General features: G+C 35.6%; 1 long non-coding RNA gene across 3 annotated transcripts; it reads right to left on the minus strand.

Annotated features, from left to right (window-relative positions):
* Positions 1 to 680: 680 nt before the first annotated feature.
* LOC141637328 (uncharacterized) lies at positions 681 to 3,948 on the minus strand. 3 transcript variants are annotated; one of them, XR_012541714.1, is made up of 4 exons: positions 3,716 to 3,948; positions 3,272 to 3,540; positions 1,374 to 1,525; positions 681 to 969 (listed from the first exon to the last, which is right to left on the minus strand). It is a non-coding gene; the product is annotated as an uncharacterized LOC141637328 (long non-coding RNA). The 3 variants fall into 3 exon arrangements; XR_012541713.1 differs by lacking the exon at positions 1,374 to 1,525; XR_012541712.1 differs by having other exon boundaries at positions 1,374 to 3,540.
* Positions 3,949 to 5,888: the final 1,940 nt, after the last annotated feature.

Consider the following 5,888-nt stretch of genomic DNA (forward strand, 5'->3'; position numbering starts at 1 on the left):
GTCCTACTTGTCTTGTGGGGTGTGGGCTAAAGTATTCAAGCTGGGACTAGGTCCTAGGTGAGTATTTCGGCCTTCGTCATAGATAGGTCCTTATAGTCTTTGACGAGTGTATGTTCACAGCTTAATAGCCTTTGTGTCTTAGCTTGGTGGGCTTATATCCAAGTTAGGGCATGACCTCCTAACGTACTCTTAGAAGTATGTGGTCAGCTTAAGTACTAGCCAACCCTTTGGTGGACTCCCTAGGGGTACTCATGTGTGTGATCATTGGTCTTGGATGCGGTACTTTCCGCATGTCGCTAGGTCTGCGCAGGTTTTGGACTAGGGTGTTTACACTACTACAAATCCCTGATATTTTCGACGCTTTTTTGGTCTATTTTTGACGCTTAAAAGCGTCGGCATTTTATTTCTCGACGCTTTATAAAGCGTGGTTTTTTGGGGCGTCAGGAATTTTTGGCGCTTTTTGGCGTCAACCTTTTCGACGCTTTTTGGCGTGAGTGACATTCAAATAGCGACGCTTTTCAATGTCAGCTTTTTTTGACACTATGACTTCTTTACTGCACGAATTTTTATGCTTCTCGAAGCTTTTTTCCGTCCCTCTAATTTTTTCGTTACTAATGCTTTCGTCACTATCAACAACTAAATTAAATGATATAGATTACTAGATAACATTATAAAGAGCGTATAAAAAACAATAATTTAACGTGCATATATCCAATACGAAATTTTATTACATAAAGTTGCATTGTCAAATTAAATACATTACAAATTCAAAAAACATATTGTAATTTTTATCCGAACTAGAGAAATCGGAAAATATATCACTACTAATGTTTTCAGTCAAAAATAAAAAATGTTTCAAAAAAATTAATTGCTAGCTAGAAGGTGCGACTAATCCTCTCCCAAAAGTGAATTCGAGAATTTCTCCTTCCATCCGGATGCACCACCAAGAGCGTTAGCTGAATCTGATATCTACACACATGCATGGGAATTAAATATCAAAGTGAAATAGGAATATAAAATATAGACATCATAAGCATTAAAGACGATTAAATTAAACTGATTTCAAGAGCACACTAATACAATCAAACTAATAAAACAAAAAAAAATAGCTAAGTGAACGAACTACTTCAGAAGTTAGGATCACTAACTTACGACAAACCTTTCATATATCAAGTTATCAACTATAGTAATAATTAACAATTTACGAGATTGTAAAAAAAACTAAAAAAAGATAATGGCAAATCAATCAATAGATACAAATATCAGATAGAAACATTTAAAGAAGACAAGTATATCTTTCTCAACTGGGGAAGGGATCATGAACTAAGCTTTCAAAAGGGAAGTATGCAAATGAAATAATGAATGATATATACCTTGAGAGTTACCTCAGCACCAAATCATACATTCTGGCCACCTTCAAGCTAATATAGATCAATTATACTAGGAATATACTTGAGACGGCTCAAGAATTTGTTGAGTTGTTCATGCATCACCAAGTTGGAAAAAACATTTTTGAATTATGGACCTAATTCAATGGTTGGGTTAGCTTGATTGGCTCTAATTGGGTTTCATACGACAAAGCAACAAGAGTGTACAATCAGAATGCAGTAAAATTAAGACTGATAAATTTTTAAATTCACTTCTAATAACTATTTAGAAGTACAAATCAAACTGCAGTAGGTATACAAGGCTATGGTGAACAGGAAATCATATGGAGACTGCAAAGCATAAGTAAACCATCTCGGGCAGCAAGTACACAAGGTTGTAAGTAATCTAGTGCTACCTATATGGAAGCACTGAGTCAAAATTTTGTCACTTTACCAGTGTACTTACAAATAGCATCGCGTATATACCATGTCAAGTGCAAACAACCTTTGGAGGCTCTAGCTTATTAACCATACATTACTTACAACAAGTCAACAGCCACCGGTGACAAAGCGAGAGAGGGCTAGTATGAGCTGACAACCCTTTGACTAAATACAATTTATGCCTAATTAGCATCACAAATGAGGCTTGTCATAGTGGCCTCCTAACCCTTCATAATCACTACCATAGGTCCATAACTCAATACAGCTTTATGCAGGATTAGATGCATACAAAACATAGCTTTTATAAGCAATTAAAAAATGTGGTTTTCACCTTAACACCTTGACTGAAGACGGGGAACCATCACATCTCGAAACCAAAATAACAACTTTTTTCTCCATTGGGAAGTTGATAGGGAAATAATCAGCCAGGCAATAGTGGCGGTTAAAATAATATCAGATCATTCTAAATTACTACCTCCTTAAGTTAATTCGTACTTCCTAGTATAAGATGAGAAAGTGAAAGTATGTTCCCACTTAATAAAAAGTACTCCTATCGAACAAGCATATATATGTGGTTCCTTCTTCGTTCAAATCAAATAGCTAATAGGCAATAATAATTGTGCTATTCAGAGTTTAGGATCTAGCAATGGGAGCAGAAAGTAGAGTAGTAGCCTTCACTTGACATTTTGATACCAAAAGAACTTGATTGGTATTTGCCTTGCTCATTGGTTCTCTTTAAACTAACCTCCTCTATTCGAGATGATTTTAAGAAAATAAGTGAAGTTACTCTCGAGCTCACGTGAATACCAAGTTATAAAATCAGCCCTATTCAATTTTAGAGTTTATACAAAGTTCTTAGACATGTAGCTTATATAGATTTTGAGCTTTTAAACATTTTTTTATTTTTGATCATTTAGACAAACAGACGGCTTTTGAGCTTATATAAATTGTTTTCGAACACGTATAGATTTTATAAGAGAGATACTTATTGAGCTTTAAAGTTTAAACACAATTTCTAAACTTGGACTGGTTGTTTAAATCCCTTTTTCCATCTCAAGTAAACCAGCTAGACGATTTACATAGTGCAAACCAACTACAACGACCAAATAAATTAGATTTGATACCATATATTTCAAACCCTCACAAAAGAAAACCATGATAATTCAGTTTTGAAAGCATCCAATTCAGAATAAAGACCAAATGAAGAAAAGGCTTGAAATAAGCGAAATATGAAAGGCATCAGATATAGCATGTATCAAGGAGAAACGTTCCCAGCCCAACCCTTACAAAATCCTTTCTACTAAACCACACTGTCACGGTACTGAAATCGCAATAATTAACACATTGTCCCTATCCAAAGGGATAATCAGTTCAGCAAATCAACACAATACAATCCAAAACGAAGCAAAATAAATAAAACAAAAGAAAAATAATAATAATTGGGATAAACAAATAATCAATACCTAAAAGGTAATGTCAGCAGCGGCATAAATGAGGCAAGAAGTAAGACTCTTAGTAAGAAGTGGGCAAGAATTAATCAAACCTAAATACCACCCAACAAACCCAATTCTCGAAAACACCATCGCCGCGGAATTAGTTGATGATGAAGAACAAAACCCAGAAACAGTTGAGGATAATACAAAGGCAGAAGGGACATGAACATCTTTTCCATATCTCCTAAACAAATTAGTTAACCTGGAATAATACTTAGCATAATGCTGTTGTTGGGCACCTGGAAGAAAATAGATACAACAATTAATGTAGTTTATAGAACAGAAAATTCTAACATAATTAAATCAAAACACATAGTAAACAACTTCACTTTGAATCTGATATCAAGATCCCCAATTATTTCAATCAAAATAATAAATACTTCATATTAGGGTTGATATGAATTAAAAACTTACAAGAGAATTAACAAGTGTATTGAAGACGCAGATGACGAACCATCTTGGTAGTGCAAAATTGAAAGCCGTTTCTAGATCTGGTGAAAAGAGCAGAAAAAAGATGGAATTAGAAGGGGAGAGAGAGAAAAAGACGTTTTAATTTTCTAGATTAGGCAGATGAAGCAAATATTTGATGGTTTAAACTTTTGTAATTGCGCTCAAGTAAGCTTGTTTTTTTAAACTTTGAGCGGGCCTGTGAAAATTTTAAGACGAAAATTCATTTTACTCTTCAAATGATCTCGACACTTGGAAAAGCGTCGACACCAAAGTGTCAATAAATCAAGGGTTTTGTAGTAGTGTTACCTTACCTCGTGGTATAGACTCAAGTTACAGAGTGACTATTGACTGTACTAGGAACTTATGCCTGTCTCTAGATATATTGTCCTTTCTTGTTGATGATTCTATGAATCATAGAAGGTGAGATGCAAGCCGGCTATGGTTGATAGAGTTTGGATTCCTGGATGTTATGTGATTCACATAATAGTGTAGTATGAGTCGGTCTAGTATTCATATGCTAGGACTATGTGTTGTTATATTGTTGTTCATATGATGAGTACGATTGTTTAGCATCTATATGCTAAGGCTATGTGTTATTCATATTCATATTCTTATGTTTACATGTTATATTAATTATGACATTTCGTGGCTGGGAGAACTCGGAGTTACTCCCCACTGACTGTGGCTTTCGTATTTGTATAAAATGCGATTGACAGGTAAGTGATGCATATATGGGGTACATGGACGAGCTAGCGAGCAAAGTAACCTTGGAACCTAGATTGGCTTTATCTTATTGTGATCCTTAAACACTTTTTATGTCATATACTTTTTAGGGACATATGTCTCCCTTTTTCATATTTGGGTTGTATAACTTTGTTTCGCGACTTTAGCGATGTTTTATGTGTGAGATTTATTTAGACCTTGCATGTTTGACACCTTCCCATTTGGATACTTTTATAACAGGTTCAGGTTTTAAAAATTACAGGTTTTTACGCAAATGAACCTATTATAAACATATCCATGCAGTTTTTATCTAGAATTATGTGTTTACTTTTCCGCAATGAATGAGGGTGTCACAGTTGGTATCAGAGCATATTGGCTCCCGACGCACGTTTGTGCACCCCCAATATAAATAACTTGACCTTAAAATAATAAACTTGAGAGATGGGTAGGATCGGTAGACTTAGGACCTTATGTTGTAGCCTCTTTGTGATTGATATTTGTTAGGTGCTAACCAATGTTCTCTTTTGCAAGATGGCCCCTCCAAGAAACGTAGATAATGCAATCTTACAAGCTAGGTTTGTTAATTGTTAGTTATTAATTTTCGTGCCGTTGAAGCTATGACCGTGATCTTACTCGTTGGTGACCAAGATTGAGTGGCCGTTGCCGAATGTTGAAGATTGGTTATGCCAAATGAAGAATGCTTCCACTTTCTCGATATTTCTTTTCGTATTCAGTGTACCTTACCTTAATCTTTCAATCTCGTTGTTTATTCGTCTTTCTAATTCCTCTTCTCTCGCCTTGGTAACTACTCTTCTATTCTTTCTCCCGATTCATCCTTGGTTCGTTTTCTTCTTATAATAAGAGTCCTTGTGGACACCTTCCTTTTATTCCGCGGGATAGTCCCCTTGTTCAAGAGAACCCGGTTTTGAGAGAATGCTTTTAACTGAGCCTCGTACCTTGGGGTGAGTGAATGTATCATTGGAGGGCGTGAACGAGTTGAGAAATTGATTGTTTAAGGTTTGAGTTGTATATGAGAAGATAACTTGGGATCCTTTGGTTAGTCTTGTTAGTTGTGCTTGATGTGAGAGCCTAGTGAGTTGAGAAACACATTGGGATTTATGTCTGTTGAGAGCTTGTTTGTTATAGGTGATTGAGCATGGGTACTACCTTAGCACATAAGTTGGAATGAACCTAAGCTACTTCATTTGAGAGTCTCGATGTTTCTTGTGGAGAATTAAAGGAATGATAGTTAGCCCCAATCTTTGTAGGCCTTGAAAGGAATACAATAGGACATTGACGTTGCTTAATGGATTGGTATCGTACTTTGGAATTAGTTAGTTTGTTAAACCTTTTGAGTTGACCAAATCTAGTATAGAGTAGCTCTTGTTGACCTTTTGAAATTTGAGAACACGTG

The sequence above is a fragment of the Silene latifolia genome, unplaced genomic scaffold (assembly GCF_048544455.1).
Source record: "Silene latifolia isolate original U9 population unplaced genomic scaffold, ASM4854445v1 chrun_scaffold_16, whole genome shotgun sequence".
Lineage (NCBI taxonomy): Eukaryota > Viridiplantae > Streptophyta > Magnoliopsida > Caryophyllales > Caryophyllaceae > Silene > Silene latifolia.